Here is a 14,886-nt window from a genome sequence, read left to right as displayed (position 1 = left end):
CAAATCAAAGGAAAAGTCTGTGAACATTCTAAAGGCTACAGTTGTGACTCAATCTGTATGAAACTTGGTCATGATGTTTGTCTTGATGATCTCTACGTTAAATTCAAAACTGGCTCATGTGGGGTATAAATCTAGGTCAGATGAAAAATTTGAACTGTTACATTTTAAAGTAAAGAGAAAAAATTAGTTAGAGCAAACCATCGGAGAATACATGTGCTTGTTTTTTATATTCATGGTGAGACCAGCTTTGAATTTTCCAGGCTACAATTGCTTTTAGTACTGTACATTGTTTTTCTTTTCATTGAATGACTTTCTTTGGTACAATCGTTTACAAGCATACGTATCGTCAACAATTTTGATTGCAGAGATAAACGCATGTACACTATAGTTATATAACATAAAAACTTGTGATAGTATGAAAGTTGCCATTTGTAGGTATTTGAAAAGAATGAATATATACGGTTTCTTAACTTTCTTATACTAATCATTTTTAGTTCAGCAGAGCACGAAGTGCTCAAGCTGAGCTATTGTGGCCGGTCATTGTCCGGCGTCCGTCGGCGTCCGTCGTCCGTCAACATTTGTCTTATGAATACTCAAGAGGCCATATTTGTGACCCAGTCTTTATGAAACTTGGTCAGAATGCTAGTATTGATGATCTCTAGGTCAGTTTTGAAACTGAGTCATGTGGAGTCAAAAACTAGGTCAGTAGGTTAGATCAAAGGAAAAGCTTGTGAACATTCTAGATGCCATATTTGTAACCCAATCTTTATGAAACTTGGTTAGAATGTTAGTCTTGATGATTTCTAGGTCAAGTTCGAATCTGGGTCATATGGGATTAATAACTATGACATCCGGTCAAATCAAAGGAGAAGCTTGTAAGCACTTTAGAGGCCACAATTGTGACTCACTCTTTATGAAACTGGGTCAGAATGTTTGTCTTAATAATTTCTAGGTCAAGTTTGAGTTATGTTGGGTCAAAAACTAGGTCACTAGAACAGATCAAATGAAAATCTTGTCAACACTCTAGAGACCACAATTTAAATTGAAACTCGTGAGAATAAGTCAGAATGTTAGTCTTGATAATCTATAGGTCAAGTTTAATCTGGGTCATGTGGGGTCAAAAACTAGGTCACAAAGTCAAATCAAAGGAAAAGCTTGTGAACACTAGAGATCACAGTTGTGATCCAATCTTTATGATTTTTGGTCAGAATGTACGTCTTGATGATCTCCTGGTCAAATTTAAATCTGTGTTATAGGGGGTCGAAAGCTGTCAGTAGGTCAGATCAAACGAAAAACTTGTGAACACTTTAGAGGCCACAGTTGTTATCCAATCTTTATGAAATTTGGTCAGAATGTTTATCTTGATAATGTCAAAGTCAAGTTCGAATGTGGGTCAAGTCGAGTCAAAAACTAGGTCAGTAGGCCAGATCAAAGGAAAAGCTTGTGAACACTCTAGAGGTCACAGTTGGTATCCAATATTTATGAAACTTTGTCAGAATGTATGCCTTGATGCTCTCGAAGTCAAGTTTGAATTTGGGTTATGATGGGTTAAAAACTTTGTCAGTAGGCCAGATCAAAGGAAATGCTTGTGAACACTCTAGAGGTCACAGTTGTGACCCAATATTTTTGAAACTTGGTCAAGTCAACGGAAAAGTTTGTGAACACTCTAAAGGCAACAGTTGTGACTCAGTCTTTATGAAACTTGGTCAGAATGTTTGTGTTGATGATCTCTAGGTTAAAATTGAAACTGGCTCATGTAGGGTAAAAAACTAGGTCACATGGTCAAGTCAACTGAAAAGTTTGTGAACACACTAAAGGCAATAGTTGTGACTCAGTCTTTATGAAACTTGGTCAGAATGTTTGTCTTGATGATCTTTAGGTTAAATTTGAAACTGGCTCATGTGGGGTAAAAAACTAGACCAGTAAGCCAGACAAACTCTGGTTAGCGATATAGGGCCTTCATGGCCCTCTTGTTTTAAATACCGTAAATTGTATTTAATGTTTGTACACATCTAGCTTATTGCAAAAAGTGAGGGTTTTAAATTTTGTTTTGTGAGGTACAGTGCCGAGACTTCTTACATTTCTTTACTGGCGTGCCTGGTTCGTGAAATGACAATACTTTTGTGGTTAATTTACAATGGTATAAATCAAAATGATATAATCTACACCCATCTATGGTAAAACAAAAATGCACGGTGCGGTAGCTATGATCATATGAAAGACAGCTGTGAAATATTTACTAAGCTGTAAGATGTCTGATTATATAAACCAAAATTAGTAAAACACAAATGTCAAAGTCATATCAGTGTACATATATTTTGACCGAATCTCAGATACATGCGTTTGCAACAGAAATATTTTATCACTTACTATATTAAAAAGAGGCCGGTTGATGTCAAGATTTGACAATTCTTCAGACATGGTAATCAAGAGACCGAAAAAATGTTATCTAAACGTGTGTGCAATGAATGGTAACAGTTTTATGGAGTAGGGGAAGTAAGACTTCAGTGTCATCAACAGTTTTCTAATTAATGTACATATATGTGGTATTTAAAAAAAATAACCTCATTTTGGTTTCATTGTAAGAAGTAATCTTAAAATGACCTCTAAATATAGTTACACAAACTATTCATACTATTGTACTATGCAAAATGTACAAACTGTCGTATTCTCTTTTAATAAAGGGAGATTGTATTAAATGCTCAAATAATATTAAGCGAACAATGCACTAGTTATGGTACACATCATATACCATACACAAAATACTTATTCAAACAGCATTCAAGTAGCATTTCTGTCGTAAGATAATCGGAATACTCTGGCCATATTCGCTTTTAAGCTAACTAGCAACACGAATCGTATCTAGATTTTTTTTGTAATTTATATTTTATTTCCAGAGAAACTCCTTTTACATGTTCACATAATATAGCATGAATCTTTCAGTAGATCAATAGCATGATATGTTGAAATTACAAACAGGTAACTGCACATAATACATAGTGACAGAGTCAGTGAATAACAACAACAACAGTCGTGAATATTCTATTGTCAGCAAAGATATCATTTAATATTATAGATATTCCTACTTTTAGACAGAACAAGATAACTGAAGGGAAATAAAAGCTGTTATTAATGACACATACTTTCTGACTAAGTTGTTTCCCTTTGTAGGGCTGTGTTAAAAATCTAAAAAATTAATATAAGACTTTATTCTTTAAAATTTTAAATTATCCTTATAGTAATATTTCTTATTCTTAATAACAATTTAATCATGCCTTTTCTAACTCACTTAACCCATTCTAAGACTTATGTATTAAGAAAAAATATTTTGCCAGTGGTCAGGTTATAAAGTACAGTGAATATCAGTATCTTCAGTTTGTTTAAGACAATAAAACTATTCACGAGTTAAAGAGAGAGAAATAAAAACAGCAAAAGGTAACAGAATCTAGTTTGTAAGACAAAGTTGTTAGCTGATACTGAAATATCTTGAACACAATACAATAGGAGTACTCCAGGAGAAAAAAAAAACACCAAGAAAAAAAAAATAGAAAGGAAAAGAAAATAGAAAGGCAAGGGGGTTTAGCGCGTGAGTCTTCTATTTGTGTGACCGGATGTTTATTTGGAGGGAGTGGGCAACCTATTTTTAAACTGATACAAACAATATAGATGCGCTTTAACTTTCAACCGTTTGATATAAGCGCATAAAAGGTAGAAAAAAATGAGCATTTATATAAATCTGGTATAATAGTAACCACAGTAATGTCTTTTCAAAGAATTTCTAATCTATCAACGGGAGGAAATGTCTCCATTGACTTTCGAAATTTTGTAACTTAAGAGTTTTAACTGCATTGTATTTATTTACTTTAAATAAGTATTTAATACACTTTTTCAGTCCTTCCAGGTTTGGCAAAGCATTTTTCATTTTACATGAATAAATATATGATTTACATGAGATAAGGACAAGGTTAAGTACATCTGGAAACAGTCTGTTACCAAATAAAATATCAGTATGTGTCCAGTTTGCACCTAATGTAATTGATGAACACTTATTTTGAATCCAATTTCTAACATTTAACCAGAATGTGGTTATAAATGGACATTCGTAAAACAGATGTAAAATAGCTTCTGAAGCTCAAGGAGCATTGGTTATCATGTACAATACCCATTTTGAAACAAAGATGACTAGTTCCTAAGATTCTGAGATTGATTCTGTACTGTAACCACTGTAGTTTTGGATCTGTTTTGGATCTGTTGTAACTTTAAAAGGTAGACTATACATCTTTTGCCAATCAAAGTTAACCATATTTATCTCATTTATCCATTTTTGCTGAGATATCGGTTTGTGTTTTGTTACCACAAGTGAGTCGTACATAAACCTACATCCCTGTTTTTGTTTAAGAATAACTTTAGACAAAAGGGGTTGTAATGGAAAGTTTTCCTTCTTCGCCTTATGTGAAACATGCAAGGTTTGTAAGTAAGCTCGGATTGCCAATACAATATTATTATATAACAAGAAATTGTTTCCTTCTATTTCATATATTTCTTGAAACAAATCAAATGATAGCAGATTTCCATCTTTACCTAAGTCATTTACTAAAAAGACACCTTTACAAATAAAATTTCTGAAACAGAAAGGCTTTCTGCCTATATGAAATTTATGACTATTAAAAAAGGGTTCTGAAAGAAAATCTTCCCAATTTGCTTGGGTCTTTACAAAAAGCAATTGGTGTATTCCTGAGAAAACACCTTTCCAAAATAGATTTTTAACTTCTGAAAATTTCTTTTGTAAAAAATGTGTGCCATATTTTTCAATAGAATGAATCCATGAATACATGCTACTAACTAAATCATAATAAGAGGAGTTACTGGTCAAATACCTTCTAAACCATGAACATTTCATGGCCATTATGAACTTTTCAACATCAATTACTCTTAAGCCTCCCCCTTTAAAGTCTTGTTTTACTGTATCTCGTTTAACCTTATCTGGGTTATTATTTCACAAGAACTTAAAGAACATATTTTCTATTTCTTTTATTATATCACGTGAGGGGGTAGGAAGACTAGCAAAAAGATGATTAATTTTTGGTAGTGCTAATGTTTTCAAAACTACATTTTTTCCAATAGGAGTTAATATCCTTTTAGACCAAATTGTCAATAGAGTTTTAATTTCTTCAATTTTTGGGCCAAAATTCAATTGTACAATCTCTTCTAAGGCTGTTGTAAAATTTACTCCCAACAACTTAAGGAGGTAGGTTACCTTGTTACAAGGGTAAATTCAAATTAGTTGAACCACAGCATCTTTTTGTATTTCGTGTAATATGAAGTTTTAACTGCTAAAATCTCAGTTTCGTTTGTCTCTGTCCCTTCAAGTTCATTTTTTATCCAGGTTTGAAGAACATGACCCTCCAAAGGTATTTCATATTGAAAGAAGAAGGAAAATACGGATATTTAACACTTTTCATTGTATTTTAGTTTCACTGATATCCGTAGAAGTCAGCATAATCTATAATTTTACTAGTAAGCACGTTAGCTTTCTTATATAAGCTTAAAATATATATGTCGCGGGGCTCGTGTTTCCATGGTAACACATTTTCTCTCATTTTTAAACAACTATGTATAAAAATAGGGATTTTCGACGGCTTCAGTGCCATTCTGTTAATGACTAACATGGAATATTTGGGTAATATTATTAGCAAAATACCAAGCACTGTACATGGTACCCTACTTTTCTTAAAGTTTAAAGTAACCATGGCAACAGAGATGTTTAAAATGGCTTATATCTTACTTTTTGTCGTAATTTCTTATAAAATAATATTGAATAAGGTTATCTTTCTAGTTGATGTAGCTTTAAAACATATTATTTCTAACGTAAGTTATATTTTCGTGTTATCTGCATTTATTCAAACAAATTTCTAAGCTTAAAATACTTACAGCAGTACCCCTCGTCTGGCATTTTTCATGGAAAAATCGTTCAGCATGCTACTTTTATTCTCATGGATATTGTTGAAATGAAAATAAAAAGCCGAAGCTGTGTTTCTTAAATAGACTAGTGTCAACGCTTTTGAATTTTACATTTAGATACATAGGTCACGGGCTTCGTTTCCATGGTAACATCATTTCAATTCAAGAAACCACAATTTTCTACTGAAATTTGAACAATTTTAGATCTTAGTTTTAGTATATAAGTAACAAATTATCAACGGAACCTGTAAAATAGGTATTACAAATCAAACTGCTAGATTTTTTATTTGAAAATGGCCGTAACAAGGAACCTCTCGCCCAACTATATTCCAAATAACATTGGTTACCATCATCCATTTTCTTACATTCCGCATAACATTTCAATATAACTAGATAAAAGAAGCAAAATATTGATTATTATTCAGAGCAAAAGATTCATAAAAAATATTTCAGCAAATAATGGTTACTTGAAAATAGTTTGAATAAAGAAAATGCACAGAATTACCTTCTTTCAAGATAAAAGCTATTAATTTTGCGCGGTAACTGACACGTAACGTCATGACGTCAATGACGTCATTTTAAGGCAACACTGTTTTGAAGCGTTTCTGCGGCAATTTATTCATTATTTCTGCATTATTAAACCATAAAGCGTCAGATCGAAGACAGGTCTATGATTTGTTTTCAGAAGAATGAATATACAAACACATTTAGTTTAGACGTCGTAAATCGTCACGTTAGCTTCCGGTTGGACATGCGCACATACAAATATAAAGGTAACCTACCTCCTTAAAGGTACTTTCCCACTGCAACAGTAAATCTGGACAAATACGGTTATTACTGTTCCTTAAAACACCAATCCAGACTGCTTTAGTTTTATCTACATTAACATGTAGACCTGAGATTTCTGCATAGAACTTTAACCTGTTTACAGTATTTCTCAGTGACTTTGCCGAACCATCTAACAAACTGTAGTGTCATCGGCATATTGTGACAGTAAAAAAACCTGATCATATATTTTAACTCCTTTTATGTTCTCATTTTGTTTTATTAAAATAGAAAGTATTTCAGCACAGAGAATGAATAGATAAGGAGACAGAGGATCTCCTTGGCGACAGCCACGATGTACATAGAACCATTCAGATAGATGACCATTTACAGTTACACAAGACTGGATATTTTTGTAAAAAACCTGAATCCATTTTAGAAAATCACCACCGAAATTGAAAAACCTTAGTACATTATACATAAATTTCCATGATACAGAATCAAACGCTGTTTCGAAATCAACCAAGAGTAGCATCCCTGGGATATTTTATTCTTGTGTACAGCTCATTACATCATAGATTAGTCTAATGTTATCGCCAATAAATCTCCCTTTCAAAAAGCCACTTTGGTTTTCATTTATCACTGTATCTAGAACCTTTTTCATTCTATTTGCTATACTAGCAGAAGCGATTTTGCATCCAACATTTAACAGTGAAATAGGTCTCCAGTTTTTCAACAATAATTTATCTTTATCACCTTTTGGAATACATGTAATTACTCCTTGCTTTTGTGTTATTGATAATTCTCCATTTTCAAAAGAGTAGTTCATTGACCTTACTAAAAATGTACTTATATCAATCCAAAAGACTTTATAGAATGTCGCTGTGAAACCAGAAAGACCAGGGGATGAGTTATTAGACATATTCTTCAAGGCTAGCTATAAAGGATTTCCTCTTGTGTCATGTGACCCTCAAGTTGAATTTGTTCTACTTCGGACAATTTTTTTCACTTGGTAATTACGTAACAGTTCGTTTAGGTCTACATCTCTTGTATTTTTAAACTGTATAGTTTTTGTAATGGTTCCTAGTCTCTAATAAGATATCATTTTGATCCTGTAAGAGTGCGCCTGAACTAGAATACAGGGAATTCATATGTTTTGATACAAAATTTCTATTTTCAAGATTACAAAAATAATTTGAAGGCTTTTCACCTTCTAAAATCCATTTTGCTCTTGAACGAATGAGTGATCCTTCTAATTTTCTTTTTCTTAATTCTTGTAATTCTTTTTTCTTTTCCTCCAATAAAGTCTCATCTGAATCTGACAAAATCTGCATATTTTCAATTTCTGTAATTAACCTTTTCCCCGGGTTTCTGCTTGTTTTTATGACTACTTTAAGCTATGGTCTTACCTCGAATCGTATCTAGATTTGCCAGTTAACAAGTTGCTTAGATAAAACTCGTGTCACAAGTTATTATATTCCGATTTTTCAACAGCTTCTGACACGAATGCTTTCACATTAACCATGCAATAAGTTACGAGAATAACGAATGCTTGAAGTAAAGAGAATTTAACTGGTGGCAGTTCTGGACACTCTGTCGACTATTATTTGTGTTTACAGATTTATTTTTACTGGAATTAGATTTCGCAAACATTAACTAGACAATTTTCTCAATATTTATTTAGATATCGCGAATCTGTTCGCAAACCTTAACGGGTTATCTTACGGCAGATATGATGTGCCACTATAGAATCCAATTAGAAATGATACATTCTTGTAAAGTACAGTTCCCAAAAAAATCAGTAAGCTACGTGCCATTCTTTCTGGTTACAATTATACACAAGATAACTTACAAAATGTTCGCCGGGTACTTCATCTCATTGCTTTTGCCCCCATTTCCTGATATCTCGTGCTCCACCTCTCTTCTCCTGTGTATATTCCTCTCCTGGATCATTCTTCTCTGTCTCTCTTCGTCTGTCTCTTGTCTCTTTCACCTGCTATTGTTCTCTCTTCTCATTGGTCCACTCCTCCTATTTCGTACTATCTCTTCATTTGTCTCACACCTCAACTGCCTTTGTCTATCCTCATCAGCTGTCCTCTTCATCCCCTTCCACCCCAGCTTCCTACTGTTCTTCAGCTTCTCTCATCTTCTTCCTCTCTCTGTCATCGTTAGCTTCTTCACCTCGCCCCCCCCCCTCCCTCCCCCCCACCCACACACACACCTTTAACCCAGCTTCCTCCTGTTTTCATCAACTTCTCTCCTCCTCTTCCTCTTTCTATCCGGCAGCTTCTTCACACACACACACCCACCAACATCCAGCTTCCTCCTTTTCTCTTCAGCTTCTCTCCTCCTCTGTCTCTCTCTCCTCTGTTCAAGTCAACCTCTCTTTTTCCTTCGCTTTACCGTGTCATTGTCACAACCCTGTCGTTGCCGTCTACCGCTACCATCAATCTGACTCTCCCCCAACTCTGACTGACAGAGTCTTTCCCTAGTATCTTTCGCTTTAGCTATCCTCAAAGTAGCCTCCAGCATCCTGGCAAATGGCTAAATGCGACACCTGTCTCTGAAGATTTCGTTGATCTTCTGTACCATCTCCATACATGATCAGTGGAATACTGCAACATGTCGTTCGGTTTCTTCGCCAAGCTCGCCAGCATCTAAACTTAAGTCTGCTGTCGGACGAGCCCAGAGACGCCGAAGAACTTTTTGAAGTTAAACTTGCTAGGATGTAGACCTCCTTTTACTGGGTAAATTCGGGATAAAACATAACAAATCAAAGGAAAATTGTTCATTGTTACAAGTTGAAATTCTTAAGGTCTATTCTTAAGACATATTTTTTAATAATACTACTATCTATTTTATCAGTTAAACACTTAGAGGCGTTGACCGTCTATAGCAACATAGTTTATTTGTGAATGCATTCATTTAACCTTTGGCCTCGTTTTACTGTAATTAGAAACCCTTGAAGGTGACAGCCCCTTTTAAAGTTCGTGTACGTTCCCACTTTTTATACCAGTATCGGGGCATTAACAAAACTGCCATCTAAAGTCACAATTTCTTCTAATGTTACAGACTGTTTGACAGACTTGTTGATAACACTGCTGTTTGACTATCATATACACACACTTGTACATCTTTACACACCTGCTGTTTGAGATCTAAAGTTAAGTTTGTCATCAAATCCAAACAAACCATGCAAAAATGTTCTTTTTTTTGCCTTTTTAGATTGTTAAAAATTATCAATTGTACAATTGTAACAATCTGAAAATAAATTGTAAAACTATAAAAAGATGAACACAATCTGATTTTGTTACCTTGACCTAGAGATAAGATTATTTTCCTTAAATAAAATTAATCTGCTTAAAAATGCCAGATGGTGATCAGTTATCTGCCATTTGCGATTCTGTTACAAACAAAACACGAGATTTAAGCTTTTATGTATGCACTGGTTCGCTGAAAAGAAATTTTAGACGTTAAATCATAATACAATTAGGTAGTATTAAAACCTACTAGTAAGAAAAGAAGGCAAAGAAAAAGTCAAATATTTTCAACGCGGAAAGGCATGTATGTACTAAAACTAATTTTTCATTTTTAAAGTAAATTTAAAAACTACATCAGAGGTATAATTTTAGAATGAGATTATTATCTACCTCTAGAATGATATTAGACAGTTATTTTTAGAATTTGTTTGTCAGTCATGCCTTCCGCATTTGTTTTTAAAAAGTGCCAGATAAATGAGTATTTGACAAATTTTGTTGTGATTTTTTAAAAGAAAGAAAAATAAACAGAAGCTTTCGAATCACATGGATGTCTTTCCTCTCTTTATAATTGAGCTTTGCAAATGTATTTAGGTACAATAGTACTAAATAGATAATCAAGCAGAACTTCCGGGCTAGTCTGATATTGGCGGAAAGAAAGACTCCCACATTTGGTCCCAGTTAAAATCATGGTATTTTCATGTTTTATTTAAGTCAGGTCCGATTTTTATTTCATTGTGGGCCTATACGTGACATTTTGGTAGCATTTTCGAGGAGAAATTTTGCTTCTAAAGAAATTTAAACAAACCTAATTACACATGTGTTCATACGCACATTTTAGCTTTAAAATTTCTCTTAGAAGATGCATGACCCCTGAGTTCTTTTGTGGTGTATAGGTCATGTAAGAACATAAGGCAAGTAATTCTTTTTAAATGGGCCTGGCTATGTGTTACAGCTCTCAGAAATTGCTAATTGTATGTAGAACATATAGAATTTTTGGCCTATGTATTGTTTTTGGAGGTTTTTTTTTTGGTACCCAAGACTTAGTGTGTGTAAGTATGATACGAAAAGCAGGGAAGCTGCCGCAAACCGAGATCAATATGTTACGAATTCAGTGACCTGTGACGTAAGCTGCGCAATGCGGAAATATTGGAAGTTTTCCGATTGCAGTTGCTCTTTTGTTTGTCTATTATTAAAATGGGGGTGTACATCAATATGAATAAAACTATAAAACGTAAGTCTGTACGATAAACTGACAACGTTTACATTATTCATGATTGAGTTTACATTTATCCATTATAGTAATTGTTAAAAAAGATTTAACGGGCTGTTGTGAAATTTGTTAGAGAACATCGCCCTGAAAGGATGTAACCTGCCAAAAGGTGTCTCAAAAGACATTTTGCCGTCAATTTTTGGCAGGACTATTTGGCTGGTTCGATTATTGTTGTAGGGGTGTTATTAAAAGAAGTGAAGGAAGTAGCTCTGCAAGGTATATTAAACCAATTTTGTTTTCACAATGCCACCGCATTTTGTATATCAGTGTTTATATTTCTGTGTTCGTATTGTAATTACTGGTGAAAACCGTCAAAACCATAAGGCATCAAGTTTTGTGTATTATTATTATGCCCCCCATCAAAGATGAGGGGGTATATTGCTTTGCAAATATCAGTTGGACAGTCGGATGGTTCATAGACTTTCATAGACCATTTAACCCATAGTCTTCAAACTTCATAGGATAATTGGTCTCAATGAGTAGAGAACCTCTATTGTTTTAGCGGTCACTGGGTCGAAGTCACAGGGGCCTAGTAAAGGAAATTGGTTTCCGCCCAATAACTAGAACGCTTTGGGCTAGAGTCTTAAAATTTTATATGGAGGTTGGACACCAGTAGTTCAAAACCCAAAACGCCAAGAATTGTTCAATACCCTTGCCTCTAAAGTTAAGACTGGCGTTCCGATGGGAACAACAGTAGAAAATCACAATCATGCTTTGCATAGAATCTTATGTAGTGACCCCTACCCCCACTTGTCCAGTTATGTAGACGTTGCCAAAACCAGCCAAGCATTTCGTTTTTAAAAGGAAACTTTATTTACTACTGTATACCCTATGACAGGCTAAGAACAATCCACTTGAATATATTAACCCAAAGAAAGTTGTTTCCTTTCGTGTAATTGCTCGATTGTTAAGCAGTATTTGTTATTCATAGATCTTTCAGTTTCAGTTAATATGTGGAATACTTGCATTATAAACGAGTCACTGACTTGCATTTACGACTGTGTCCAAAAAAATCTCACCTTGTAAATGCAATATATTTTAATGGAATAGTTCCTATTTTGTTTTAAATGTCCATTGACACGTTACGTTTTCTTTTTTCGTAAAATAACGTATTTTGAATCGAAAATATATATCATAAGGAACAATAACAAACTATGACAGTAAGGAAAACTTTCCGTTTGGGAAGTCAGTCACTAGGGTTTTCCCTACTTCCTTGAAACATGATCCTAAACATAGTTACTTGCTGCACGTTCATGAAGAAAAATCACCCTATTTTATGTCATTAAATGAATTATATACTTGAAAAATATGTCTAAATTTCTACCGTTCATTTTCTAAGAATATCCTAAAAAAATTATATTTATCTTTGAAATTACTTAATTTCAAAATTTCCCGATCGGGAAGCTCATTATATAGATGTATATTGAATTGCATGTCTTTAATATAGTACTTACACAGATAATACGAATAAAATACTTTTTAACATTGCCCTGCTTGATGATTGCCAAGAATATGCATCATTTAAAGCTTCATATGACCTGAAAACATAAAGAACTATGAATTTTCTGACTGGAAAATGGGTAATGATTCTGACTGTATGGATTTCAGTGCAAATATACATATCTATGTTTCCCGATTGGGAATTTATGCTCCCTGCTCGAGAAACTTTGAAATTAATGAAATATAAAAGTTTAATAAAAAAAATTGTTATGACATTAAAAAACTCTGAATCGTAGAAATTTAGATAAAGTGAAATAAAATTTAAAATAAAATTTAACTTGGCATATTTGATTTAATGACACGATGTATACTCGTATGCACTTGGCCTTTCGACGGAAAAGAGCCTAAAAAAGGGTGATTTTGTTTGTAGAACGGGAATCAAATTAATTTAGTAATACGTTTCCTGGTAAGTAAGGAGAAAACATAAATTGATTTCCCTATTGCATGAAGCTATTTTATTTTTATTTTTATGCTGTTTTATGTAACAGATAACAATAAGTGTACAAAAGTATTACATAGATGTACTTCATTACACGTTTTTACCAGCATTATAATTAAATATATTTAAATCGACTGTGTGGACTTTGCTCCACAGCACAGTACATACTATGACATTCAATCTTTGAAAGAGTTGTTTGAAAAAGTTCCGGTCGGCAATATTTTGTCCTTCTTAAAGCAGATAGGCATCTATCACAAAATCTGAACTTCATATATATCTATTCACATGTTTTGCAAAATATTTGTTTGCCACTGATATTTTATGTTTACAATTTACTATTTAACCCTTTAAATGTTTATAGATCTACATTGTTTTTACATAACTGTTTTTAGATATCCTTTACAATTTACTTGGTTTCGGCGATATATATCCTTTTTGTGTCGATTCGCCGTAAAATCTTACTCATTCACTCTTACACCATAGGTTTTAAAATGGATTTTTCAGCTCGGATATCATTACTAGAAACCAAAGTCCGGTATGTAGGTATTATCATTCTCATAATTATTGTGAAATTTGTTGGAGTTTTTTTAAGTCTTCTATCAAAATTGTTTAAATTTGTCCTATTCCGACGCTGAAAAATATGACCGTCAGAGAACGTTGTCATTTTTACCTATATGTGTTCAGTGGCTCCTATTTAGAAGTTTGGAAGACTTTCGCATTTCTGCCAAAGCTAAGAAAGGAAAATCTACAAATCTTCTAAACCGCTTGTCCAAATTTAAATTCTTGCAGCAAACATGTTCCTTCAATGTCTATAAGACAGGTTTCAAATTATTCAGGCTTGGCAAAATACGGCCATCGCAGCTAAAAGATGTCAGATCCACAAATTAGCAAGTTTTATATATGAGCCGTGCCATGAGAAAATCAACATAGTGGGTTTGCGACCAGCATGGATCCAGACCAGCCTGCGCATCCGCGCAGTCTGGTCAGGATCCATGCTGTTCGCTAATGGTTTCTCTAATTGCAGTGGGCTTTAAAAGCGAAAAGCATGGATCCTGACCAGACTGCGCGGATGCGCAGGCTGGTCTGGGTCCATGCTGGTCGCACACCCACTATGTTGGTTTTCTCATGGCACGGCTCATATATCAAAGATTGATGCCTGATAAGAGCGTATAATTTTAGTATCATTTAAAAGTGTATTGTTTACTGAAAAAGAGAATATAAATTAAATGACACGAAAAAACTACTACTATACAGAAGTTTCATCATATTTTTTTTTACTTTATAGCCTTCAAAGATACTTCAATATAAGTCCAGTTGCAAGTGCAAGATTTATCATATCGCAGTCAAAACAAAACAAGAATCTAATAATTATTGCATATTATTTATGGTCATCTTTTTTGCTAATTTTTGTTCTGAAGACAGCTTTTTCAAATGAGACAAAAATAAAAAAAAAGACAAAGTTAAACCTATAAATACAATTAGTTTGGCAGATTTTTATTTTTAGATGACTCCTCCGAAAATGGTACCTGTTTCAGCTGTGAAACTCAGGTAAGCGGTCAAAAGTCATTATGACCCTCTTGTTCTTACTATGTAGTTGAGACAACTTGGCATTAATTCAAGCCTTTATGATAAACATTCGAAATACTTACACTAGCACCAAATTATATTGCACTGTCTCCTTAATACGGGGT

The 14,886-nt window shown here is 33.8% G+C and overlaps 1 protein-coding gene across 1 annotated transcript in view; it reads left to right on the top strand.

The window, feature by feature from the left end:
- The window catches only part of LOC123529736 (mucin-17-like), a 28,169-nt gene that overhangs the window by 4,082 nt on the left and 9,201 nt on the right, over positions 1-14,886 (top strand). The window lies entirely within an intron of this gene.

The sequence above is a fragment of the Mercenaria mercenaria genome, chromosome 13 (genome assembly GCF_021730395.1).
Source record: "Mercenaria mercenaria strain notata chromosome 13, MADL_Memer_1, whole genome shotgun sequence".
Taxonomy (NCBI): Eukaryota; Metazoa; Mollusca; class Bivalvia; order Venerida; family Veneridae; genus Mercenaria; species Mercenaria mercenaria.
Note: the sequence above shows the minus strand (reverse complement) of the source record. Positions and strands in the feature narration are given on the sequence as shown.